The sequence below is a fragment of the Pelodiscus sinensis genome, chromosome 20 (genome assembly GCF_052426305.1).
Source record: "Pelodiscus sinensis isolate ZL-2025 chromosome 20, ASM5242630v1, whole genome shotgun sequence".
NCBI lineage: Eukaryota > Metazoa > Chordata > Testudines > Trionychidae > Pelodiscus > Pelodiscus sinensis.
In genome coordinates, this window is record NC_143071.1 from 11,375,979 (window position 1) to 11,403,881 (window position 27,903).

The window sequence follows — 27,903 nt, forward strand, 5'->3', positions numbered from 1 at the left end:
CTAAGATAGAATTTTCAGTCATATTACTCTCTGAAATTGAACATATGGTTAGAATATTTTTTTATTAGCATTAGCTTTCTTGTAAGCTTCCTGTATGCTAAATGGTCTCCTACTCCATTACTAACTCATGCTCTGATGAGCAGAAAAAGCTACAATGACAAGAAATTCAGATGGCTGGGATTTATTAGGTTTTCTTGATTTGTGTCACTTAAAAGGCTTGGACTGGACTGGTCCAATATACTGGCAACTCTCTCAGGTTGCTCTCTAGTCCTTCAGAAACTCAGGTTTTATTTTTATAAATCTCAAGCTTTCATGAAAGTAAAGAGAAACATTTGAGTTAGTGTCTAAAGTGGTTAGAGCTTACTCTGTAAACAGAGCTTAGAGAACTACTTACTTTTTCCCTCAGTTTGACTCCTAACTTAAGTGCGGGTCTAAAACTAAGAAAATTGATTTTTCATATTTCAAAGAGATGAAGGGAAAATGTACAATTGGATAGTTCTAAAAAAATACATATTGCTCTGAGTCTGGGTCTGAGTCTGCACTCTTTACTCAGAACTCCAGTAGCATTTTCTAGTGACACTCTGATCAGTTACATATGGGCTCAATTCAATATTTTCATTAACTTCATTGAGAAATTCAAGTCGAAGGAATATAGTATTACCCTTAAATCAACATTTAAGTGTAACTATATTATTAAAATAGGTTCCAGTTCTGCACCATTGAAGTCAATCAGAATATTGCCACTAGGTTTAATAGTAGGATAATTAAACCTGTGTTATAAATATGCTATAGTACTGAATATAGAAAATTATCAGTTGGGATCTTTTTGATGGAGAAATCAACAGTAAAATGACCCTTTATTACTATGTATTTGAAACAGTTATGCTCTTTGGGTGCATCTACACAGCACCCTAAACTCAAAATAAGATACGCAATTTGCATTACGCAAATTGCATATCTTATTTTGATTCTATTTTGAAATAGCTTATTTTGAAATTTGGCGGGTCTACATGGCACCAAATTTTGAAATAGCACACTATTTTGAGATATCCCTTAACCCACATGGATTGAGGGTTACAGGGATGCTGAAATAGAGCGATCGTTATTTACAAAAATATTTCGAAATAACGGGCAGCTTGAAATAATGCAGGGTAGCTGTTTCGAAATACCATGCAGTGTAGATGTACCCATGAAAGCTCATGATACCATCTACATGTTTTGTTAGTCTTTAAAGAGCGTATAGACTATTTGTTGTTTTTAAAGTTTTTCCTGTTACAGACTAACTCGACTACCCCTCTGAAGCTTTTATTTTTAAAAAGGTTAAAAAATAAAAAAACAAAATGCCTTCTCATTTGTTTGCCAGACTTCAGTCTAAAGAGAACTTTTGCCAGGTATATATGAACTTTTTTTTACTAGAGGTTTTGTAATGAATGCTATAATGCACAATCAGAGGGGTAGCCGTGTTATTCTTCATCTGCAAAAACAATGAGTAGCCCTGTAGCACCTTAAAGACTAACAGATTCATTTGGGCATAAGCACAGAATGCAACTGATAAAGTGGGTCTGCCCATGAAAGCTCATGCACAATTAATTATAGCAGCATGACTGACACTGCTAAAATACCCTTTTTCTATTCTAATTAGATTTTGGTGCTGATGAAATTGTAAGAAGAATTAGTCTTGCCTAATTTACCCTTCAATTAAGTCAAACAGTGGGCTAGATTTGAATGAGAACTACATCTCAATAACAGTAGACAATGCAGTTACTATGGATTTATACCCATGTAAATGAGATAAAAATGTGGCCCTTAGATTTTACAAACATGTAAATGAAATACTAACTCTGTGAAGCACTCTCATGCTACAGGTTTGTTTTTCTTAACTGTGCAACTGACTCACTTACAGCTTGTGCCAAATTTGACTATCGTAGAGATTTGGTTTCCTGCCAAGTCTAGTGTGCTGATTTGTATGGCAACACTGGCAATTTAAACGAACGTTTACATTGACTGTTATAGCACAACATTATATTAGGTCAGGAAGGCGGCTCTAAATTACCCCGTGTTCTGCAGTGTGGCTGCAGCACGTCCGAGGGAATGAGCTCATAATGAAATGCTCTGGCTGAGCTTTAAAAGCTGTTTAAGGGGCATACCGTATATTATCGCCCTTTATCAAAGCTACTGTGAGCATGACATGTTAGAATCTCTTTTGGTGGTGGGAATTAAGCTATTTGTTTGACGGATCAGTATCGTGACAGCCATTTCCTGCACATTCCAGTGACATCGTCCTGCGCTTGCCAATTTGCTTTAGACATGTTTACGGAGGGAGAAAGCCACCTTTGGACTCGTTTTCACAAACATCGTGTTCTGTTATGAAAACGTTCCCAAGGCTGAGGGTGAAGAGTCTGGCTCAGAAAATGTTCATCTCCAGACCGTCTGGTCTCAGTTACTCCTTGGGTAAATTTGGAGTCATTCCCTTTGCTTTAATAGAGATGCTTCGGATGTGCATGGGTGTGACAGAGCTGTGACCTTTGCTCTTCAGTGGTGAACTGAAATGATCTAACATGATGGATTTTTTTGGAGCTGTAAATAGCGCAAGGAGGCATGTTATCAACTCTTCTTTCTCACTAATAAAAGTATGAAAAGTATAAGAATGTCCGATGGCATCAAGGCTCACGTGTTTCTGTAGAATCATAGAAACATAGGGCTTGACGGGACCTCAAGAACTTATCAGTGCCCAGGCTCCCACATGGTGGCAGAGATCTGAGGCCTAGTCTACCCTATACCCCAGGGACAGGTGGGCTTGAGTGGGGCTGGGGCTTACCCCCCGAACTCTCCTATTCTGCTCTTCCCACCTCCTAGTCTTGTCCACCCACCACGGCGTCTTCCTTGTGGTGAGGTCAGTGGAGGATGCTCTCTCATCGATTTTGCGATAAATCGACCACTTGCAGATTGATCACTGCAGTGTCGATCCACTGTGTAATGGAGACGAGCCCTTAATTACAATCAAGGGCTAATACTGCAGAAGCTGGAATTCAGCACTTCACAAACAATAGCAAGGAGATGTCATTTCTCTCCCTAGATAGGGGTGTTTCATCCCTGTGGTCAATAGGAATAATGAGCAACATGGATGTTTTAGCCCTTCTTTCAGCAAAGCATTTAGGCATGTGCTTAAGTCCTGGGACTAGAGCCACGCACATAAATTTGGACCTGAATTAAGCAGAATTATTTAGGACAAAATGGCGAGAGAGTAGGAACTGGGTAGCAGGTGATGCTTTCGGAGTCCCTGATCCATATCCATTAAAATTGATGGAAAGACTCCCATTGATTTTGTTGGGGTTTGGCTCGGGTCTGAATTGTGGTGTACGTGCCATTCATTTGTTTTCTATTACCAGCTGGGGGTCGAGGAGCTGTTACTTCCTAAGCAGGAGGTACATCTACACAGCATCTGGGAGGCGTAATTCCCAGAGTGGATAGACATACCTACATTAGCTGTGCGCGAGCTGTCACCTAAAAATAACAGTGTGGAAGTGGCATCACCGATAATGGCATGGGGTATTTCTTGAGTACTTATCCCCCTGACTCGGTGGGTAGAGGGGCCATTGACACATCCCCAGAATACCAGACTTCCCCAACCCTGTCTGCATGATCCCGCCTCTGCCGGTGCAACCTTGTGCATTTTGCCGAGTGTGTTGTCCTGTCCCCATGGGCAGGACCTGGCATGAACAGTGTGGGGGCAAGGTCACGCCAGTGGAGGCAGAGCAATGTGCTCTGCTAAAGGTATCCTCTGTGCATCCTACCAAAGGAAAACACCTCTAACTGTATCTCAGTTCTGGATGGGGAGACAGGATACAAAAGCAGGACTGTCTGGCTTAGGACCGGATGAAGAGCTTATCTATCCCTGATTTCTTATCCAGGGAGCTGACTCGAGTTGCCATGGCCATACTGCTATTTTTAGTGCACTAACTTGGAGCAGAGCTAACGTGTCTGTCTATCCATACCCAGCTGCTGTGTAGACGTACTGGTAGTTAGAGGGACACATCTCCCAATGTGGATAGACATGTGGAGCACCCGGCTTGTAGCTGTGCTGGCTTGTTTTATGCACGGCCCCTTTATGTGGAAAGGAGACTTCCACATGGTGCAGCCCTCATGATAAAACTGGGAGATTTATCCCCTTTCTGGTGCAAAGGTAGCTGCAGTTTTCTGTGCGGGTGCTGCCTGTTGTAGGGCAGAACTCATATGCTATGCTCCCGCCTCGAGGCCTTATTTTGGTTCTTTCTTGCTTTGGTGTGAGTATAATACCCAATAAAATGCAGATTAGTCAGACTGAAAGTATGTGGTTGCTCTTGTATGTGAAGGCAGAATGTGTGTGGCTTCTGAGATCTACCTTAACCTTTCCCTACCACACACCAATACTTGGATGGAGATCCAGGGAACTCTTCCAGGTAACAGCCACGCCAAGTTGCATCGGAGGAAAGACCCTAATATGAGCCCCAGTGTTGACAAATCTCCCGGTTTTCCCATGAGGGCTGCAGCATGTGGAAGTTTTACTGAAAGCCCCAATGGTTGGGAGTTATGTGAACATGTGAGAATCTCAGCTTTCTTTTTTCCTTTCCTTGGGCATGTCTTCACTACCCCGCCAGATCGATGGGCAGTGATCAATCCCGTGGGGGTTGATATAGATGCAACAATACAGCCAAGCACTCTCCCGTCCACTCCAATACTCCACCAGAATGAGAAGAGTGAGAGAAGTCTATGGGAGAGCATCAGCTGTCAACTCACCATGGTGAAGATACTGTGGTAAGTAGATCAAAGTGTGTCAACTTCAACTACGTAATTGATGTAACTGAAATTGTGCAGCTTAGATCAATGGCCCATGGTAGTGTAGCCTACGCTTTTAAATCATGAGTCTGCCCTCCAGAAAATACACTTGGGGTTCTTTTTATTTGCTTTCTGGGTTTTGAACATTTAGGACATGTGGTTTTAAGCTTTATTCCACAGCCACAAGGGCTAGAAACTTTTTCTGGGGCTTTGAGAAAAAGACCAAATATTGCACGATCACATTAAAAACGCAGAAGTTGCAACCTCTGTGACCAACAATAGAATGGACTCATCAGCTGATCAAGTCTCACGTGGGCAGAATCAATGAGAAGGGTGTTTTTGCAGGTTGTGTTTGGTCTTAGAACTGAGTTTGGCTGTTTTTGTAATGAAATATGGTTCTGAGATAGTTGAGTGCAGGAAAAAAAATAACCCCGCCATAAATGGCTAGGCCTCTATCGTATTTGTGTCACTTAACTGCTCAAACTGATACTATTTAAATTCGTTACAAAAAAAAAAAAAATGTTTGCAACTGAGCCAAGACCATGTCTCTGCTAAATTTCACTCCAGAGTAAAATTTTTACAGCCAAGTTATTATCCCCTGGAAAATGAAACTATCACAGAAGTGCTAACTGCTAACACCACCTTACCAGTAAACCACATTGCTTTACTAAAAAAGGAGCGGTCTACTTCTTATTAAACATAGTCATGACTTGGCAATGTGGAATTGATAACAATGAGATGATTATGTGTCTGGTGCATTTCGCAACAGGTAAATCTCCTGGGGCTAAAGAATATTGGGCTTATTTATCACCTCACTGAGGTCCTCTCTGTCCACCGCTACATCCCTGCCACCATCACTGAAATTGATGGAAATTAATCAGGGCAACATCTGCCCCTCTGTATTTGTTGCTTTACGTGCATCACTATATATAGCTACCTATTCGGTAGTAGTGCTCATTGGTGGTGACTCATGTTACTGGAGATACCGTACACCAGTGATCTCACTGCTGTGGAGTGGAACTTGTTTGTAATGAAACTGGGTTCAGTGCAGCTCCACTCCTGAGCCCAATCTTAAGAACATAAGAACGGCTATATTGGGTCTGAACAAAGTTCCATCTAGCTCAGTATCCTGTCTGCTGAAGGTGGCCAATGCCAGGCACCCCAGTGGCAATGAACATGTAGTTCATAATTTATGTCCAGCCCCCTAAGACCACCCTCAGGAATGACCTAGGGTCTCTTGGGCTGTATGTTTGGAAGCCTCTCTCCAAGACTATAGCAACGTCTTGTTGGCTGTCTGCTGTGGGTAAGGATTTAGTGTAGCACACCTCATGGAACTAGAGTAGCATGCCCCATGGATCTAGGGTATCCCACCCCATGGATCTAGCATATCCCACCCCATAGATCTAGCATAGCATGCCCCATGGATCTAATGTAGCACACCCCGTGGACCTAGCGTAGCATGCCCCATGGATCTAGAGTTGCACACCCCATGGATCTAGCGTATCCCATCCCATGGATCTAGTGTAGCACACCTCATGGATCTAGAGTAGCGCGCCCAATGAATCTAGAGTAGCATGCCCAATGGATCTAGAGTAGCACACCCCATGGATCTAGCGTATCACTCCCCATGGACCTACAGTAGCACGCTCCATGAACGTGTATGCACCTCATAACGTAACTGGCCAGAGATGCTGGTGCAGGGTGACTCAGAGACCCTGAGTCAGAGGAACCTTGGCGTTTTTAATTAATTCTACTTATTTTCTTTGTGGAGGAAAGGTTGACAATCCAGGCGCAGATCCGGCATTTCTTTGTAGATGCATTCCAAACACACACAGCATAAAAACCAGTGGCAAGCCCGTCGGCTAGAAAGGGTGGGCACAGCACTGAGATACTGTATCTGGCTCACCTTGCTGCCTGCCAGTAAAATTCTTTCCATCTGAGTCCTACGGGGTGGTGCTAGGTGTAACGGAGCCCTTGGCAAGAGACGTCTCTCGACCCCGTTCCTGCCTGCGAATCAACAAGCTGGTTCACTATCTCCACCTCCTCCCGTGTGACACCTCATCTGATCTTTCCCCAGATTCTCACGAGGATGGGGAACTTGTCTCCTTGCCAGTTTGTTTCCTCCTCCACACTTTAGGGATGGGCTCCTGGAACTGGGGAACAACTTTTTTCCTTTCACAGAAGCATGGTCCCTCTCTGGAAGAGTCGCACCTTCGGCCAGCTTTCATGGGCAGACTCATGTGGACCTAAAAGCCTGTTTGCCAAGTACCGTACGAGTGGTCGGTCCCCGTAGACATAAAGGAAAACAGCCACTGACCCAAGGAGCTGACAGGCAAAAGCATCGATTTTGCAAGGTGCTGAGCACCCACAACTTGCAGTGACCACTCAGCACCTGGGTGGATCAATTTAATGCCTGTGACCAGCAACCCCAGTGCAATTCTGTGTTGTATGTGTAGGCCCATCGATGGGGGGCACCACTCTGCACGTGCCACATGGCTCTGAGGACTAAGGGGGACCCAGCACTGTTATCTGAGTGGCATTGAGGGCTAGGTGCCCGTGGCCCCGCCTCTTCCACCTGAGGCCCCGCCTCTTCAAACCGAGGCCTTGCCCCTTCCAGGGGCATAGTGCAAGGCCCCTCCCACACCTTCCCTGCAGATTCACAAAAGGTGTCAACCCCACCCCGTATATGTGCAATTCAGGTTTCCCCCCTTGTGCATCAAGGTAAGGCGTAGGCTGTAGAATGACAAATTCTTTTGATTTGCAAGAAAGAGGAGAAATAACTTGTAAGCTCCGTTGCACTAACAAGAGTAGAAAATAGTGAAAATATGCTCTTAGTTACTAAAATAAATAGTTATGACTTCAAATGAACACGGGAAGCAGATCTGGTGAGCAAGGAGGTGCTATTTGAAGAGAACAGTCGCTTTTATGGCCTCATCTGCTCTTTAAGGCCAGAAAGACCTACACACACCCTTTGTGCACACACAATTTATTTGGACTCAGTGTATCTACTATGAAGGGGTAGATAAAGGAGCAGAGTTGATTCTGCTGAGCCTAGATCCTGCAGTTTTAGGGAATCTAGATGTATCATTTTTTTCTATAGGCATATACTTTCATTCTGAATAACTTTTATTTCACAACTAGGGCTGCCAATATCTCAGTTAATTCACACACTTAATTACAAAAAATAATGTTTAAAAAATTAATTGCAATTAATTTCTGTTTTAATTGCACTGTTAAAAATAGAATATCAATTGAAACTCATTACATAGTTTTGGATGTTTTTCTACATTTTAAAATATATTGATTTCACTTACCACACAGAATCCAAAGTATGCATGGCTCACTTTATATTATTAATTCTACTACAAATATTTGCACTGTAAAAAGGATAAACAAAAATAGTATTTTTAGATCACCTCATATAAGTAGTGCAATCTCTTTATCGTGAAAGTATAATTTACAAATGTAGATTTTTTTGTTACATAATTGCACTCAAAAAGAAAACAATATGAAACTTTAGAAACTACAAGTGCACTCAGTTCTACTTCTTGTTCAGGCAACCATGTAGAGAAACAAGTTTGTTTACATTTGCTAGCGATATTGCTGCCCGCTTCCTATTTAAATGTCGCCTGAAATGAGAACAGTTGTTTGCTTGGTGCTTTTGCAGTTGGCATTGCAAGATATTTACATGCCAGATATGCTAAATCATATGTCCCTTCATGCTTTGGCCACTATTCCAGAGGACATACTTTAATGCTGATGACACTTGTTACAAAAAAATAATGCATTAATTAAATTTGTGACTGAACATGTTGGGGCAAAATTGTATGTCTCATGCTCTGTTTTACCTGCATTCTGCCATATATTTCATGTTACAGCAGTCTCAGATGATGACCCAGCACATGTTTGTTTTAAGAACACTTTCACTGCAGATTTGACAAACCACAAAGAAGGTACCCACGTGAGACAGAGACAGCACTCAACCCAAGGTTTAGGAATCTGCCATGCCTTTCAAAATTTTAGAAGGAAGAGTTGTGGAGAATTATTTTAGAAGTCTTTAAAGAGCAACATTCCAATATGGATACTACAGAATCCAAACCACCGAAAAAGATGCTGGTGGCATCTGATTCAGATGGTGAACATGTGTTGGTCCGCACTGCTTTGGACCATTACCAAGTAGAACCTGTCATCACCATGGATGCATATTGTCTGGAATGGTGGGTGAGGCAAGAAGTGGGAAGCATTATCTACCGCAAATGTAAATAAACTTGTTTGTCTTAATGATTGTCTGAATAAGAAGTAGGACTGAGTGAACTTGTAAGCTCTAAAGTTTTCATTGTATTATTTTTAGTGCAGTTATTTTATATTTTATTCTACATTTCTAAGTTCATCTTGCATGGTAAAGAGATTGTGCTACAGTACTTGCAATGCAGGAATTAAAAAATACTGTTTCTTTTGTTTTTTACAGTGCAAACGTTTGTAATTGAAAATAAATAAAAAGTGAGCACTATGTTTAATTTAAATCCATATATTTGAAAATGTAGAAAACACCCAAAATATTGACATCAATGATATTCTATTATTGTTTAATGGTGCTATTAATCATTATCAATTTTCATAATTGCTTGATAGCCCTGTTCAGAACAAAAGTAAATTCTTCATGAGTGAGAGCACAGTGTGTGCATTTCCTCTCTAACAAGCTGCACAACTCTGAGAACTCTGAATGCACGGTGAATGTTGGGAATGTGGCAGTGCAGTACAAAAAGGGAAATAATATTCTGATTTCATAGCTGCATTTACCACCAAAAGTGTTCTAAAACAAATGCCCACCATTGCAGGAAAACATTGTCTCTTTAATACCGAGGAGAAAATAACTGGCTTGTTGGTAACTCAGCAATCAGACATTTCCTGTTAGCGTTTTCCAGAGGCAGTACACGAGGAAAAGATAAAAAATTGGGCTGCAAAGTCAGGCAGCCATAAAAATTGGGAACAATAAAATAGAGCAAAATTAGTTACAAAACTGCTGAAGGTTTTTTCCTCTTCTGGCCCTATCCAACACAGTAATCAAACTAATTTTCCCTGGGTTATGAATTGCATCTTGGAGGAAGTGGCAAACAGAGCTTGAAATTCAGAGAATCTCTTCTCTCAGAACAGGTAAACAGCTACAAAGTATTGAAATATTTATAGTAAAGGAGGAAAAAAACATGTCACCAAAAATATGAAGTGTTTCTAGCCACTAACCAGTGCTGCACCCCTGTGTTTCAATTGCCATGTGTTCTAGATCTTGGCAGGCATTTCAATCTTTTTATGACTTTTTTGCAGAGTAAACTTTCACCTAAGATAACGCGAGGGACATGAACATAGATGGTGAGTGGGGATATATAACCTGAGTGCAGCACGTGGATCTATGTACACAATGTCTGTTTTGAATCAGTGAACATGTCACCTAAGTTTTCTGTAGCAGCTTATTATCTTATGTTAAATGATTTAATAACCATGTATTAGACCTTCTAATGCTAGCAGACGGCTCTTTCTGATCCAAAGAAAATACATTCCACCTCGAGGCCAAAAAAAGAAAAAGAAGTAAAAAGGCAGCGTGCAAATGCTGATTTAGAGCCAGAAGATTTCATGTCAAAAGTCCCCAAGATCCCTTACAGTAATTGCAAGCAACACGTACAAGATCTGAGTTCAAATAGCTTGGAGTGCTGAAATTCAATCTGTTTCAGGTCAAAAAGCCAGTGGGGAATTGTCTCTGACAAACAGAAACCGTTGAGGCTAGTTTGGAACCTAGCCAAAAACTGATTTAAAAACTACAAAGCAAAGTCGTCAGAAATATGCCCGACAAAATTGTATTTAGGGCCTGATCCAATTCCTGAAAAAAATAGAAGTTTTTCCACTGACTCAGGGAGAACTGGCTCAAGGTATTGGAGCTGGGCTTGGGTCAATCCATCTAATTCCTTAACTTGAAGAAAGTTTCATTCTGACTATATTTCTAAATACAGTTTATTTTCCTTAGTGTCCTGCATGCAGTGTTCATGAGTTGCTGTGGGAAGTGCAAGAGAGAGAGAGAGAAAGAGAGAGAACAGCTCCATATATTGACAGCATGTTTTATGAAAAGTTAAGAAATGGTCAGACTTTTTCCTACCAAAACCAGAAATCCCAATGGTTCCTGGTCCCTTCTGCCTTCTCTCCCTCTTTTCCTCAGTTTTCCAGTGGTGAAATGGAAAAAGGAAAACAAAGAGGAAAAGGGGGGCACCTGTCAAGTATCAGTGTAACCTTTTGTGGTTTTACATCACAAAATGTGAAATTTTGCATCTTTAAAAGCTATTTTTTATATCCAAAATAATTTTTGTGTGGAAAAATGTCTACCAGCTTTGAGATAGTAGAGATATTAATGGACATCCAAGGAAGAAAAAACATAGTTTCAGCTGATCTTACAAGATAACTGGCAAATTGAATGAAGAAGAGCGAGGTGGGAAGGCGTCTCTGGCTAGAAGAGCAGCAGCGGAGAAGGCTTTTGCATCAATGGTACAAAATCATAGTAGCTTGTGTGGCATGAATTCATGGTTGGTGCTCTAAGTCTCCCTGGGATCTCAGGTTCCCAGCCCGGCAAGACTGGCTCCAGTAGGGCCTAATTCTGCACTGCCTTGTATCTGTGCGTTGCTTCTGGAACGGGATGTGAAACACCACCAGATGGGAAAGACTTTGGGTGGGCATAAATTAGGCACAGAGTGTAAGGCAGAGGAGAGTCGGGCCTGAGGCCTGGAATATGGTGATTGTTAAAGGCCATGGAATCCTAGGGCTGAAAAAGACCTTAGGAGTTGAGTCCAATTCCCTGCCCAAAGCAGGACGAACCCCAACTCAATCATCCCAGCCAGGGCTTGGTCAAGCTGGGACTTAAAAACCTCTAGGGATGGCAATTCCACCACCTCCCTAGGGAGCCCATTCCAGTGCTTCACCACCTTCCTGGTGAAATAGTTTGTCCTAATATCCAACCTAGACCCTCCCCACTGTAACGTGAGACAAAAGCTCCTTGTTCTGCCTTCGTTCACTACTGTGAACAGCCTCACTCCATCCTCTTTGGAGCCTCCCTTCAGGAAGTTGAAGGCTGCTAATAAATCCTCCTTCACTCTTCTCTTCTTCAGACTAAATAAGCCCAAATCCCTCAGCCTTTCCTCCTTTGTCCCTCCCTCTGTCTTGCCTCCTTTACGCTCATTTGTGAGGCACTGTGAATCGGTGTGGCTACCACCAGTAACATTATCTGTACAACCTTCCTGCCTGTAGGCACTGGCTGTTAATCTCCATGATGCCCCTGCGGTAGTTCATGTTTTAGAAGAAGCCATGTCAGCACAGTGCAAATCGTGTCTGAGGCCACTTCTCCACTTGCCAGAGGAGAAGTGGCCTCAGACCACTCTGGCGATCGATCTTTCAGGGTTCAATTTAGCTGGTCTAGTAAAGACCGGCTAAATCGAATGCTGAGGGCACCCCCATTGGCACCAACACTCCTCACTGCTGCAAGGAGTAAGGGAAGTCCATGGGAGCATTTCTTCCATTACCCTCCTGTTGTGGAGATGGTGCCAAGCTTGGCTTAAGGTACGTCGACTCCAGCTACATTATTTACTGTAAGCTGATCTTCCTTCCCCCTCCCCCATGCAGTGTAGATCTGTCCTGAGGCAATTTGTATTTAGCAGTATAAGCATAGATGTTTCATTAGGCTGCCAATGAATAACAAACTAAAATGGATAAGTGGGTTTTTTAGGCTCTGCTCTTTCCTCTGACACCCGGCCAGGAGGTGTGGGTGATCTCGGGAGCTGGGAGAGACATGCCCAACCGCACTTGGACTCTCAGGTGGGAAGCAGCTAGTCACAAGCGCAGGAGCCTTTCCAGTCCAGATGCAGTGGAAGTGCCAAGCGAAACAAACAATCCTTGAGGTTAAAACGTCAAAAGCTGGAATTGTATGAGTATCACAAAGCCAGATTGCTGAGTCTGAGAGGAGAGTTCCAAAATCATGACACACAACGCAGGTGTCAAAAGGTTGCAAAGAGAAGTGCTATGCAGCTGATGCAGTGCAGTGCCTGGTGGAGGAGTCATTAGCTGGGGCGGATGTCAGAGCCAGTGCAAACTGGTGGAGATGAGTAAGGGACAAAGCTTAAACACATGCAACTTCAATGGCTGGTTCTTCCTCAGGGATAACCTGTAGGACCATAATATTGGGCTTTTAAAATGTTTATCTTGCAGTAGCACACAAAGGCCCAGTCGGGATTGGAGCCTCGTGATGCTAGGCAGTACAAAACCACAGAGATGCGATACACCCAGCTTGGAGAGCTTGCTGTCTAATTTAAGAGATGATGTAAGATACAAGCAAATGATAGGAAGGAAGAGGGGAAACCAGAGTCTGATCAAAGAGCTACATGGGCTGACAATGAGCATGACTGGATTCCTGCAACTGTTTTCTAAGCTTGAACTGACAAGAGCACAAACTACATCTTGGTATTGGACTCAGACTAGCGTAGGTAACGTTTGAGCTGATAAATGGTAGGAGGTGCCTAAACCCCTTCCATTGTGTCCTTTGAAAGACAGAGCGGGTGTCAAATTCATCCCCATGTTCTTCTGCTCATGGGTGAGTCCAAACTGCCAGTTTTGCATCTCGATTTCCAGCACCACCATATGCCAAGGTTTGCTTTGGCCTTTATAGAGATGAAGGCTCTTTGCAAAAGTCAGCTCTCAATCCAGGGACCAATTGCTGATGCCCTCCAAGACTGAGACTGTTCAGCCAGGAGAGAATTCAAGACCATCTCCAATGGCAACAGTAAACATCAGCTCCACGTCTGGAGGCAACAGTGGAATCTAGCGTCAACAGAATTCCCACTGTATCATCTAACACAGGGTCTATGTCTAGACTGCAGGCTTCTTTCGGAAGAAGCTTTTCTGGAAGAGATCTTCTGGAAAAACTTCCTCCGAAAGAGAGTGTCCACACTGCCAACATGCATCGAAAAAGCGATCTGCTTTTTCGAAAGATAGCATCCACACTAAATGGACGCTATCTCGCATTTCAGCTGTGATTACTATGAACAGAGTGGCCAGCAGGGTACCTGTGCCTGAGTTTGTTCTGTTTTAGAGCAGGGTTCATCATTTTGGTCAAGCTAAGGGGTCTAAACTGAAAGGCTACGTCTACACTGGCATGAATTTCCGAAAATGCTTTTAACGGAAAAGTTTTCTGTTAAAAGCATTTTCAGAAAAGCACGTCTAGATTGGCAGGATGCTTTTCCACAAAAGCACTTTTTGCGGAAAAGCGTCCGTGGCCAATCTAGATGCGGTTTTCCGCAAAAAAGCCCTGATCACCATTTTCACGATCGGGGCTTTTTTGCAGAAAACACTACTATGCTGTCTACACTGGCCCTTTCACGCAAAAGACTTTTGCCCGAACGGGAGCAGCATAGTATTTCCGGAAAAGCACTGATGATTTCACAGGAGATCATCAGTGCTTTTCTGGAAATTTAAGCGGCCAGTGTAGACAGCTGGCAAGTTTTTCCGCAAAATCAGATGATTTCGCGGAAAAACTTGCCAGTCTAGACACAGCCAAAGGCTCTCAGGAAGCAGCATGGCCCAGTGACTAGGACACCGGAACGAGGGATGGGATTTTCAAACGTATTGAGCATTAGCTTAACTCTGTTCCCATGGAAGTCTCTGGGAGAGCTTTTCATTGACATCATTGGGAGCCGTTAGCTAGTGCTGAGTGCTTCTGATAATCCCTGCTGGTTGCAGGAAAGCTGAGTTCTGTTTCCCCATCTTTCGCTTGCCTGCTAGGTGACCTTGGCCAGTCGCTTCACTTCTCTGCTGTGTCTGTGTGTTGCTTAAGCACCTGAGATGCTTGCCAATAGCTTTGAGGCTCTAACTGTAAGGCTCCGCATTTGAGAATGTTGACCAGGGTTCTTGTGTGTTTCCGACAATAGAGTTTTCAATCATAGAACATTTGATTCGCAAATTCCATGGGGTCGGGGGGATCGTAGCCTATGTGCCATCACCAGGTTTCTTTCCGAGCAGCCTTACTTTCAACACTCTTGTCAGTCTGTCCTCCAAAGGAAAAAGGTCAAGTCTGACTTTCTGGACTCACAGGCCTGGCCCCTGGGGCTTATCAAGGAAGAAGAGGGGATGTAAGAACTGAAGGGTCACAGCTGCTAGTGAGGATAAAATAACTCTTGGAAACATGTTTAAAATAATAGCCGGGAGGTAGAAATCATTCCAACCACCCAAGCACTGCCTGCTCCTCAGCAGTGCTGAACCCCGACTCTTCCTGCCATCAGTGAGAGAAAGGGAGCTCAGTACCGCTTTGGATCCAGCCTGCTGAGGGCAGCACATCTGGATCTTGCTCGGAAAGAGATTCTGCTTTTGGAGACATACATGTGATCTTGAGTGACTCGGGGGCTCTACGCCACTCTCTCTAGGATCCTCAAATGTGCTTTCCCATGAGGAGTTCTTAGGGATGCTCTGTCTGTGGATTTCCAGTTAGTAGACAGCAATTAGGGTACGTCTAGACTACATGGCTCCGTCGACGGAGCCAAGTAGATTTGTTTATTTGGCAAAGGGAAATGAATTCGCGATTTAAATAATTGTGGCTTCATTTAAATTTAAATGGCTGCCGCGCTCTGCTGATCAGCTGTTTGTCGGCAGATCGGGGCAGTCTGGACACTCCCCTGTCAACCTTAAAGCCCTTTGTCGACCTCCCCGGTAAACCTCATCCCACGAGGCATAAGGGGGAGGTCAACAAAGGACTTTCAGGTCGGCGCGGGAGCTTCCAGACTGCTCCGATCTGCCGACAAACAGCTGATCATCAGCTGGTCGGCAGAGCGCAGCAGCCATTTAAATTTAAATGAAGCCGCAATTATTTAAATTATTTAAATCGCGGCTTCATTTCCCTCTGCCGATCAGCCTAATCTACATTGCTCCGTCGATGGAGCCATGTAGTTTAGACACACCCTTACAGTCATGCTGGGAGGGCATAACAAGTGGGGTTCCGCAGGATTCTGTTTTAGGACCAGTTCTGTTCGATATCTTCATCAAGGATTTAGATGATGGCATAGAGAGTACACTTATTACGTTTGCAGATGATACCAAGCTGGGAGGGGTTACAAGTGCTTTGGAGGATAGGATGAAAATTCAAAATGATCTGGACAAACTAGTGAAATGGTCTGAGCTAAACAGGATGAAGTTTAATAAGGACAAATGCAAAGTACTCCACTAAGGGTACGGCTCAACTGTGGAGGGTTTTCGGGATACCAGAGGTATCCCAAAAAAACTCCACTGTGACCAGGAAACACGTTTGCCCTTCCGCTTGTTTTTGCAGAAGAGCAAATGCGTTCTTTTGGAAGCTCCTGTATTCCTCGTTCCACAAGGAAGAAGGGGGCTTTCAAAAGACGGGGTTTTCCTGAAATTTGGCCCTGTCTAAATGGGCCAAATTTTGGAAAAGCCTATTCCAACAAAAATATCAGAAAAAGATACGCAAAATGTGGAGGGCATTTTGTGTATCTTTTTCCAATAGGTCCTCACAGTCTAGCCATACCTTTAGGGAGGAACAGTTTCACACATACAGAATGGGAAGTGACTGTCTAGGAAGGATACTTCAGAAACGGATCTAGGGGTTATAGTAGACCACAAGCTAACGATGAGTTAACAGTGTGACACTGTTGCAAAAAAAAAAAAGCAAATGTGATTCTGGGATGCGTTAACAGGAGTGTTGTGAGCAAGACATGAGTAGTAATTCTTCCACTCTACTGTGTGCTGATTAGGCCTCAATTGGAGTATTGTGTCCAGTTCTGGGCACCACATTTGAATAAAGATGTGGAGAAATTGGAGAAGGTCCAGAGAAGAGCAACAAAAATGATGAAAGGTCTAGAGAACATGACCTATGAGGGAAGTGTGAAAGAATTGGATGTATTTAATTTGGAAAAGAGAAGACTGAGAAGGGACATGATAGCAGCTTTCAAGTGCCTAAAAGGGACTAGGAGGAGGGAGAAAAAATATTCTCTTTAATATCTGATGATAGGACAAGAAGCAATGGGCTTAAATTGCTGCAAGGGAGGTTTAGGTTGGACATTAGGAAAAACTTCCTAACTGTCAGAGTGGTTAAATACTAGAATAAATTGCCCAGGGAGGCTGTGGAATGTCCATCACTGGAGATATCTAACAACAGATAGGATAACTACAAAAGCAGCTTCTACTCTCTTGGAATTCACATCTCCAGATCAGCTGCTAGAAGTGGGCCTCATTCTCCTTGATTGGATCCACCTCGTCATCTCCAGCCTGATCCTGGCCTGCATATTTATACCTGCCTCTGGATATTTCCACTACATGCATCTGACGAAGTGGGTCTTTGCCCACGAAAGCTTATGCTCCTACACTTCATTTAGTCTATAAGGTGCCACAGGACTCCTCGTCACTCTTCTGTTATATTAATGGAGGAGGTCCAGGGGTCTGGGATGGAGGTTGGGTGCAGAAGGGAGCTTGGGATAAGGGATTGGGGTGTGGGATCTGGGAGGGAGTTTGGGTGAAGTAGAGGATCGTGACCTGGGGCAACGGACTGGGATGAGGAGGGGGGTGCAGGGCCTGAGAAGGGGTTGTGACCGGGGGCAGGAGTGCAGGACGTGGTGCAGAGATTTGAGTTGTGACCAGGGATAGCAGACTGGGGTGCCAGGTCTGAGAGGGGGTTGTGACCTGAGGAGGTGTGTAGGAGGGGATGCAGTGTCTGGGAAGGTGTATGAGGGCTGAAGCAGGGATGCAGAAGGTTTGGGTAATGTGGGGATAGAGGGCTGGGGCATGAAGAGAGGGGCTGGAGTGCCAGAGATAGGCTCTGGCTGGGAGACCTCAAATGTTATAGCCCTGCAGCAGCGAGACTGGAACAACTGCACAGACTCCTCAATGCTGGGGAGGTGGGAAGCCCTGAGCTTCGGGGGCCACGTCCAGCCCACGGGCCTGATGTATAGCATCTCCTGATTGCCTCCTTCCTCTGCCCTCCGCACTGTGGTTCCTATTATACGTAGGCTGATGTCCATTACTGTCAGGGCAGTTACACCACTCTGGAGCCATGGCAGGGCGCTTATTTCTTGTGATTGTGATGCGGTGGGGGGGGGCCTGATAAAATGAATGCCTGGCCCCTCCCAGAGGCCTTTGCACCTGAACCACAAGCACAGTTAGAACTCAGGATGCGAGAGTGCAACCAGCTAACTGTTGAACCGATACGTTAACTCTAACGTTGGTTACACTCAGCCGGCTCCTGGGGAAGCAGCTTTGCTGAGGAAGGGCAGTGAAGCCTCCTCCCCAGGAGTCAGCTGGCGGCCCTGCTCTTGAAGAAGCTTTTTCTGAGGGTTCTGCTTCATACTTCAGAGCCTGCAGCATACAGTCGTGTAACTGCTGAGATTTGTAGCGGTTACACGGCTGTCTATTTAACATCCCTAGTTAGAACACAGGCTGCCTCCTCCATGCGCCACACTAGAGAAGATTTCTCAGGTCACAATACGCTCACTAGTCTTGCTTGTTTATATTTGTCATTAACTGCTTTCGGCGCGAAACATAGAGCAAGTCTCTGACTGAGCCCTGCCCTCACAGACCTGTGGCCACACTAACCTTTATGAATGCTGAAGTCGCAGTTACATAGCACAGCTCTCTTGCGTTTTCCCTTCTGGGAGCCATGGACGTTTGGTAATTGTTTTATTTTAGGAACCAGATAGTCTTTCTGCAGCATCTCTCTCTCACCTAGCCACCATGTTTTGCTATTGATTTACCCTCTCTCCTTTCCCCTCCACGTAACATCCCTTTTTTAAATTTAATGTAACATTTTAATTGATACCAATGAGCAGTCCTGTGGCTCCTTAGAGACTAACAAAAACCCACTTCCTCAGATGAGCAGAGTGGCAAAAAAGGAGGGACTCTCACAATTTATAACAGAAAAAGAAGGAAAAGGGGGGTGGGAGAAGTACCTGTCAATTGTAGTGCCAGTGCTAATGAGGTTAATTGAGTGGGCTGGAGGTGTCTTATACTTAGCTTTTCATGTCAATTGGGTGGTGAATGTAAGAAAAGCAGGTTTTATAATGAGCAATCCCTTCTGAGAGTTTTAATTGATGTGCATGCAAACAACCATCAAGGTTGAACCGTTAAAAAGTATGGTCCCATTCCAGCAAAGCACTTAATCACACTCTGAAACTTCCTGAGACTACCGTTGCAGGCTTACAGTGAAGTATGTGCTTGAGCGCTTTGCAGGACCAGGGCCTGTCATGACTGTTCATAAATGTAAAGTGAGGATTAGTCATCCACTCTGGGATGTGAACGAGACTCTTCACTGGGATCCTCAGTAAAGGGTTTTTCCTGAGCCATATTCTGATCTGATGACAGGTATTCCTGAGGAACCCAAATGTGGCTGTCCGGTGTACACCTGGAGCATGATCTCCATTAGGAGATGCTCATATTAGTGACCCTAAAAAGCCTGCACAATGGGTAGGTAACTGGTGTGTAGTGACAGCCGCTTATTGCACTGTTACTCTGGACTGCCCTGTCTATTTTCCGAAGTCACCTTTTTCGCTTTACTTGCATGCTCAGAATTGCCAAGACTCCAAATCTATGAGATTGGCTTTAAAAATGGGAGTCTTTAAAAAAATTAATATGCTGATACGCAATTCTAGCTACGAGAATAGCATAGCCGGAGTCGACATATCTTATGGACGAGAGAGTTTGTTCCATTGACTTCCCTTACTCCTCATGACGTAGTGGAGACCTGGGGTTGATGGGTACGCCATCAGTGTTCGATTTAGCTGGTCCTTACTAGACCTGCTAAATCGAACTCTGGAAGATCGATATCTGAAGTGTCAATAGGACGAGGCCTTAATGTGTAGCAATCAGGGTGACAATCATCTAACTTCTCCAGCGGTGACTGGCTCAGCAGAATTTCAGCCTCAAAGTGCCAGGGCTTGGTGTTACAGGCCTAGCATGATAGGGTCCTCATCTGTGACTGGCACAACTACAATACAAAGAATAGTAACAAAGCACTAAGCTGCTGCTGAGGTGATGCTTGTCCCCGATGTAAAATACAAATAATAGAGAACTGCCCTGCCAATATTAACAGATCTATTGGGCTTTATTCTCATTTACACAAAGGTCATTCCTGTGTAAAGGGGCCTGGCACAAAGTGGAAGCAAATTCTGAAGCAATAAGAAGGCCCCATTGTGTGTCAGAATTGTGTAATGTGGTCTCAGTGTAAACAGCAACTGGGTCCAAGCCTTTACTTTGAGGCGTCATCGCATGAGTTCCCAGGTTAGTACTGAACAGGCATATCTGGGGATCTTGGGAAGCAAACCAGCTCTTTAAATGGTGTTCTTTTGCTGGATCGCTTCACTCCATACAAGCAATTAGGAACTGTCTCCCTTAGATGAGTGTAATTAGCCTCCCCGAGGCTGTTCAAGTTAGGGCAAGATGTCACAGGTAGGAAAGTAACGACACAGGTACATGAACAATAACTCCTGTTGCCGCTGCAGTTTTCCCACATTATTAGAGGAGATAAGTGCTCTGGGGGAGTTTTGCCTGGGTATGGGGAAGAGGATTGGTCCCATAGTCATTGCCCTATCCTGGGTCTTTACACCAAACCTCTATCCTTTGCAAATACTTAGTTTTCATTTGTTTGATCCTATTCTGAATCTTCTTTCTGGGATGGTGGCCAGGTACTACCAGTATTTTAAAGAAACAGTGGTATCTGACTCATCAAGATCTAAGATTTTCCTCCCTGAACAGGTATCATACTCATGCTGAGAGCATGAAGACATTGGCTTTAATCTTTGGGAACCAAAAGTGGTGAGCAATCCTATTTCAATTCACATGTGAACTGTGCGCAACAAAATACATCAAAGGGCAGCTGTGATTTCACTGCCTGACATCTCTGGGTTGGGGTTCTTGGCCCGGGAAGTGAGCAGTCTCCGTGATATTCCTGCATGGTGCTCTTGGAGCCGGAGAGCACGGATGAGGATGCATTCCTGGATCTTTCCAGTGGATGGGAATTTTTCAGGTCACCTCAGTGGGGTGGAAAATCTCTGCAGTCAAAGCAATTACTGGAGATCCTTGTGATTCAGAATCTCTATTCCATGACTTTGTGTATTCTGAGGTGTCTCCCATCCCATGGATGGGGGGTAGGGGGCACACAAAGCTTCAGGATGGCCTGTTACCAGATAACAACAGCGGTCAGGCCCCCTCCCCCCACTCCTGCACTCATTGCAGCCTTGGGGAGCTCACCGCTGGGGCTGGGAGCTGCAGGGGACTCACCATGGCTCCTGGCCTTCCTGGTGGGCTCCCCACAGATCCTGGAAGTTGCAGTGAGTTTGGGAGCCACAGGACGCTCACGGCAGCGACCAGGTTTGGGAGCTCACTGTGGCAGTTGGAAGCTGCCACTCCCAGTATTTGCAGGTTTCACCATTTGTGGTGGTACCAGGAACACATCCGCTGCAACTGACGAGGGTTCCCTGTATTTTAAGACGTTTGCATGTTTTGGGTCAAGGCCATGAGTCCCAATTCAGCCCTTAATTAAGTAAACTCCCCACTTCCCCCTTTGACTTCAATAAAACTGGAGTCTGGCTTTCCCGATTAAGCCCACTGTAAATTAGAAACTTGCTACAAAAAGCTGGAGCCAAATCCATAAGGCCCTTCCCCCCCCTGCAGCCTCTGCTAGATTCATTGGGATTGAACATCCTCAGTACCTCTCAGGTAGGGTTGCCAGATGGTTTCTGAAAAAATACCAGACAAAAGCAAAACAAAAAAGGACCCTGAGACCCCGAGAGTTGTTAAGCAGAAAACAACAAAACAACAAAAAACAAAACAAAACAAAAACAGCCTGGCCCTTTAAGAAATGCTTTATTTTTTAGGCTTTTTGGCCCTAACTGGCTGCTGGCAGCTGCCTGCCATCTTGCCTCCCTGCATCAGGCCGGACAGCTCCCCTGCAGAACCCGGTAAGCACCCAGGATTTTTGCCTCCTGCCCAGGAAAAAACCAGAAAATATCAGACGTTTTAGGTGTCCAGTATTCTCTGAATTTTTTTACTGGACAGGAGGCAAAAATACCAGACTGTCCGGTTCAATACCAGACACCTGGCAACCCTACTCTCAGGATTTGGTGTAATGATCATATAAAGAGTTGTCTACCAGGCCCAAAATGAGCCCTAATACCTAAACTTCTCAGGTCGCCCTGCAAAACGTGCTCACTACTGCACCAGCTAATGGACTTGCAGAGTCAGTGATGTGCTGAGCTATGCAGGCAGATACAGGAATGACGGGGTGAAACACCCTGGCCTGTGTGATGTTGCAGGTCAGAATAGATACTCCCGAGGTCTGTCTGTCCTTACACTATGAAACTTCATATGTGGCTGCTGGTCATCACAATGACTTCACGTTGAGTTACGTCCTGTTAGACAAACAACAAAATACTGATCTAGGTGCGCCAAATATTTCTGCTCCTTAGCAGTTCCTATGAAACTCTAATTTCGAGCCTATGGCTAGCCAGTATAAGGCTGCCAGTGTCTGAGTGGTGAGACTGACCAAATAGGTCTACTGTTTCCCTAAGCCATTGTACTCAACGGGGATTTATCTTGTCGGACATTGTGGTTTAACCTTACTAAGAACAATTGGTAAAAAGGGGTCTCTGGGCTCGTCAGCAGCAGGGAGGTAAGGAGGCAACTGCCCCGGGGCCTGGCGATTCAAAAAGGCTTTGAAGTCCCAGTCACTGCTGCCCTGGGCCATTTAGATCACCACTGGAACACTGCATGGCCTGCTCTGGGCAGCTGGGGGAGGGGCCACGGCGTGGTTCACTCCAGGTGGCACTGAAGGCTGCCTGCCATAGCCCCACCCCTTCCACCTGAATCCCCATTCCTTAAGGGAGCATGGAACCGGTCCTCTCCCCACTTAAGTCTGTCAGCTCCCTGGGGGTCTTCCAGGTGTGTTCATACCCATCTAAATGATCCTGAGTTTTGTCTACTCATCAGAGTAAGCGTTTGAAGTATTGGGCTCAATGTGTGAGTCTCTCATCTGTTGCTACGCCCTTCATTGCCCTTAACCATTCCTTTCATCAAGGTAAACAGGTTTGATTACCAGTTTAAGTAACTTACTGTTTTATCTTATTTTGTAATTCACCATTAATAGGCTTTGAAGAGACATTTTCTGCCAACACAAACAGTTTCTTGAATGTAAAAGAAATGAGTCCTTGCTTGCATTCATCTGCTGTGAACATTATGAGCACTATAAAATAATCACATGAAAGTTGATGGTTTCAGCTGAGGGCCAGAATCTCCTTGTGATTACTCCAGGACTTCCACAGTAAGGTCTCATTTACTTCTTGGATTTTGGTGGGGTTTTTTAAGAGTAGCTTTTGAAATCTCTTGCTCCTTTGGGCAAGACCTTGAAATCTCTGGAAGGTTACAGACTTATTGGACTTGAAAACTGCATCATTCCTAAACTGGTAAATTCCAATGTGTAAATTCCAGTGGACTTTGGATCACCCATTTGGTTTTGCCAGAGCCACATAAAATCCACATGACACATATTCAGAATCCCCCAGGGGCAGTTCTCAGTTCAGAACAGTCACATTCCATGGCACTGTCACAAAGAACATAAGAACGGCCATACTGGGTCAGACCAAAGGTACATCTAGCCCAGTATCCTGTCTGCTGACAGTGGCCAATACCAGATGCCCCAAAGGGAGGGAATCACAACAGGTAAAGACACAAAACAAAGGTGGGTAAAATCACTAAAACCCAAACCGGAGATCGGCATGAATTTACCCAGAAAGCCTAAATCCCAGACGGAGTAAAAGGAGTAACATTATTATATCTGAAGACTCCACTGAAAATTTCATAGGCAGAAGTCAGCAACCGGTCTTTGAAGTTCAAATGTGAACGTTATTTTTAATATAAGAACACCTAGTCTTATCTTTGGCATGCACCCAAAAGTGAAAAGAAGTCAGCAGGATTCCAGATCGTCTTCAGTGTTAAATAGCATTAGCTTGTTGGCAACATGTTATTTCAACTAACAAAACTGGAAGAAAGCTATAGAGAAACCACAATTCACTTCTTGTAAATTTGGTCATTGAAGTGTGGCCCTGTGTCATTTACTGTGTAATCAAGTAAGTCTAGTGACTTAGGCAGGGTCTACACTGGATCTGGGAGCTTGGCTTAAAGTACGCAACTCCAGCTACATAGAATACGTATTATTTACCTGTGTATGCTGCTCACCGCACACCTGCAGATCACCATTCCCGGCCTATAGGAGCAGCAGGAAGCACTGTCCCTGGCCACGCCACTTTCTGCAGCTTCTATTGGTCAGGAATGACGATCCATGGCCAATGGAAGCTGCCAGCGGATGTACCTGCAGACGCACAGGTAAATAAAGTGCTGGCCACCTGCGAACCACAGCGAACCGTGTCTAGCCCTGCGCTGCTTATTGTCCACCCCCGGTCTACACTGAAGTTCTATGGTGGTGCCGCTATAGCTGTGCTGTTGTAGAATTTTAGTTGTGGCTCTACGCTATGGCTACCTTATTTCATGCGATGTCACATTCTCACTGGATATAGTAGCCGTCTCTTCTGTAATTAAACAAAATGCCTATGCAGAGATCAAAGCTTCTGTTAGGTAATTCCCTGTAGTTAGAGTCACAATCCTGTCCTACAATTAGATTTTTATGGTTTCTTTTTTCTGGATGGGATTTTAGTTTCGGACTGTGACTTGAAATGGTTTCCCACAGTAGCATTGCTGTCCTTCATTATGGAATGGCTCCGGAGGAGTTTGTTCAGTGCAAGTTGTGAGCACTCAACCTTCCTAATGCATAGTGTGTCTTTTTCACGCAAGCTGATGAGCGATCACAATCTCACCCATGCTAGTCTGATGACTGCAACCTAAGTAAATATCAGGGATTGACCAGGAGGAGAAATACAATTGGCTTGAGCTAAAGAGTCAGTTCTCAGGCTCATGACTATAATGGACTCATATCCTCTGTGGATCAGGCAAAGATGGGAGGACATGGAATACACTCTGAGCATTGAGTTACTCCAGCTCTGCTAAATGGCGACTGTTTCTTACACCCGTGTTTGAAAGTTTTCACTCATACTGTATGGACAAATTCTGTGCTCCAGAAACACTGCCTTCAGCAGGAGTTTTGAGTAATTATGAATTACCAAATTGACCCTAGGGCCAGTGTTACCTGTAAGTTGGCTGCTTGCGAGGCCGCTCAAGAAAGATTCATGCCACTCAGCTGATTAACAGAGTGCCCACAGCTAGGCTTTTTGTTTCTACTGGTGGTGCACATTCACACATGTCTCGGTGCACATATAAATTATTCCACGCATCAATGAAAAAATCTGTATATGGAAAAGATTAGCAGGAACATAGCCCCTGATTGGTGCAAACCTATTGGTAATATGAACTAATGAAGAGTGAGATAATAAAAGTCACTGAAATTCTCTCCTGCTCTGGATAATTGGACTAAGTGGACTTTTGTATTCAAAGTTCTGAGTATAATTTTACCTATAATGACAAAAAATATGTTGTTGTTGGCAGTCTTGTATTCCCCTAATTTTTTTTTTTGCACATTTTCAGGTGTTGATCTTAGACTTCTGCACAGAAATAATCTTAAAATGCCAATTAATTTCTTCACCACAAGGTTGCTTAATCATGCTCTGAGAGGGAGACTGCATCTGATTTTTGTGGTTTTCATCTAGTAAACCACGTCACAACAAGAACCAAAGGATGGAAGTTGAGATTAGAAAAGTTTATGTTGGAAATAAGAAACAGCTCTTGCATAACAGGGGCAATTAACCATAACTGCTCAGCAAACAGCTTGCCAAAGGAAAACGCAAAATCATCATCATTTGGAGTCTTCAGATTATTATTTGGGTAGCAACAAGGAGCCCTAAGCATGGATCAGAACCCCTGTGGGCTAGGCCCTGATGTCTCTCTAAAAGATATGCTACAGTTCAGGCCCAAGTCACCCAACTTGAGGATGATCAGTCACTTATGAGGGAAGATTAATTCCATCTGTTACAGGAATTACTGGATGAAATTCTATAGCCTCTTTTATGCATAAGGGCAGACTGTGTGATCAGCATAGTCCGTTCTGACCTTTTAGACTCCATGAAAACTGCTTCTCTATACCAACCAAAGTGCACAGACCATTTGTGGATGATACCCTGGCAGGCTGGGATAAGTTATTCTAGCTTTAACAGAAGGGACACGCTTGCGCATACCTAACTGAAGGCACTAACTCTTGCCGAGTTCACATGGCCTGCACAAGTGATCCTTGCATAAGGCCAGCAATTGGAATTGAACCTAGGACCTCTGGAGAAGCTTGGTGCATGAGCCTCTATCCCAGGAGCTAAAAGTCACCTGATCTTTTGGCAAAGGCTGTAGAACAGTTTCGTTATGCTATCTGTCAGTGGGCTCGGTGCCTCTCAAGTGCACCCAAAGGTGAATGGGTTCCGTGCGGACTTCGGCTGCTTTTGTGAAGGTTCTGACTTTTTTGAAAGCTGGAACTCCCCTCTGTGCCAAGCACCAGCTGAAAGACTTTGCCCCTTTTAAGCCCCTACAAGAGCTCCTCACACCCTACCAGCAGGTCAGGTAAGTGATTTTCTGGAGCCTGGAGGCCAGGTTGGTTTTGTTTTTTGGTTTTTATTTTGAAAGAATTACCCCACACATGGGCTGTGTCTAGACTGGCAAGTTTTTCCGGGAAATCAGCCGCTTTTCCGGAAAAACTTGCCAGCTGTCTACACTGGCCGCTTGAATTTCCGGAAAAGCACTGACGATCTCATGTAAGATTGTCAGTGCTTTTCTGCAAAAAGTGCTTATGTGGAAAAGTGTTCTGCCAATCTAGACGCGCTCTTTCCGAAAATGCTTTTAACAGAAAACTTTTCCGTTAAAAGCATTTTCGGAAAATCATGCCAGTGTAGATGTAGCCATGTGGTTTTTAAATGATTTGACCAGCTACTAAGCCTGGCTGATGATACAATCTAGGAGCTTACGGAAGACTTATATGGTGCAGGCCCTTTGCTCCAGAGTCAATTTCACCCCCTCATAATTGCATCCTTCAGGGCAGAATCAAGCAATAGGGCAAAAGCATTCACCCTCTAGCCCTCTTCTGTTTCCACTTTCTGCTGACTGGAATTCAAACCAGCCCCATACTTGGAAACAAGATCTTCAGGTCTTTCTGAGCTGTAATAAGAACACGCCCATGCAAAGTATATGGGGAGATCAAAGGAAAGAGATTTGCAGGACTTCTTAAACCGACGAGTCTCTTAACGTTCCCATAGAACACAAAGGATACCATCAGCTAAAAATATTTAAGAGACAAAACAAACCCTGGTAGAGTCCATGGCTGTCTTGATTGGCTTGGGCTTGTATGAGCTTTGCCCTGGAAAAATGTGAATTGTTGACTCTCTCCTTTTTTCTCTGCTTTTCAGTCATCAGGCACCGGGAGCCCGTCCCAGGAAAACATGAGGCTGAATCAACCCTGTGAAAAGCTGGGGGGTTCCAAATTTTTCCTGAAATCTGGAGGGCTGTGCTTGAGTTTGAAAATTTGAGAGTTCTTACAACTTCTATTGGACAACCAAAGGAAAAAGTGGAACAGCAGAGGTAGGGTAATGAGCAGCCAGAGAGTGTGCTATGTTGGGGGCTGAGTCACTACAGGGGCATTGTATTACTTCAGTCTAATCCTTTCCCAAAGCCTTTTATTACTGATAGGTGCAACTTTACTTTGTGCAGAGAATACAGACAAGGGTTAAGAACGGCCAGACTGGGTCAGATCAAAGGTTCATCTAGCCCAGTATCCTACTATTCAACAGTGGCCCATGCTAGTGTAACCACCACCAGGTGGATTTGAACCTGGGACCTCTAAAGCAGAGTATTGGAGCCTCTACCCTCTGAGCTAAAAGCCAGCTGACTCTCAGCCAATGCTATAGAGGTCTCTTGATTTTAACTGTTGCTGTGGTCTAGGTACCACTTGCATTGCTCTGTAACCACACTAAGGCTATGTCAACACTGGCATGATCTTGCGCCAGAGATATGCAAATGAGGCTAACCGTG

At 44.4% G+C, this 27,903-nt stretch overlaps 2 long non-coding RNA genes across 4 annotated transcripts in view; one reads left to right on the forward strand and one right to left on the reverse strand.

The window, feature by feature from the left end:
- The window catches only part of LOC112546137 (uncharacterized), a 271,614-nt gene that overhangs the window by 133,795 nt on the left and 109,916 nt on the right, over positions 1-27,903 (reverse strand). The gene's annotated exons all lie outside the window — the stretch shown is intronic.
- LOC102461078 (uncharacterized) overlaps positions 1-27,903 on the forward strand; it is a 38,057-nt gene that overhangs the window by 262 nt on the left and 9,892 nt on the right. For all 3 annotated transcript variants that reach the window (XR_012896890.2, XR_016347530.1, XR_012896889.2), the window contains exons 2-5: positions 4,638-4,794; positions 10,138-10,182; positions 25,426-26,442; positions 27,282-27,453. This is a non-coding gene — a long non-coding RNA (uncharacterized LOC102461078). The remainder of the gene's footprint in view (positions 1-4,637; positions 4,795-10,137; positions 10,183-25,425; positions 26,443-27,281; positions 27,454-27,903) is intronic.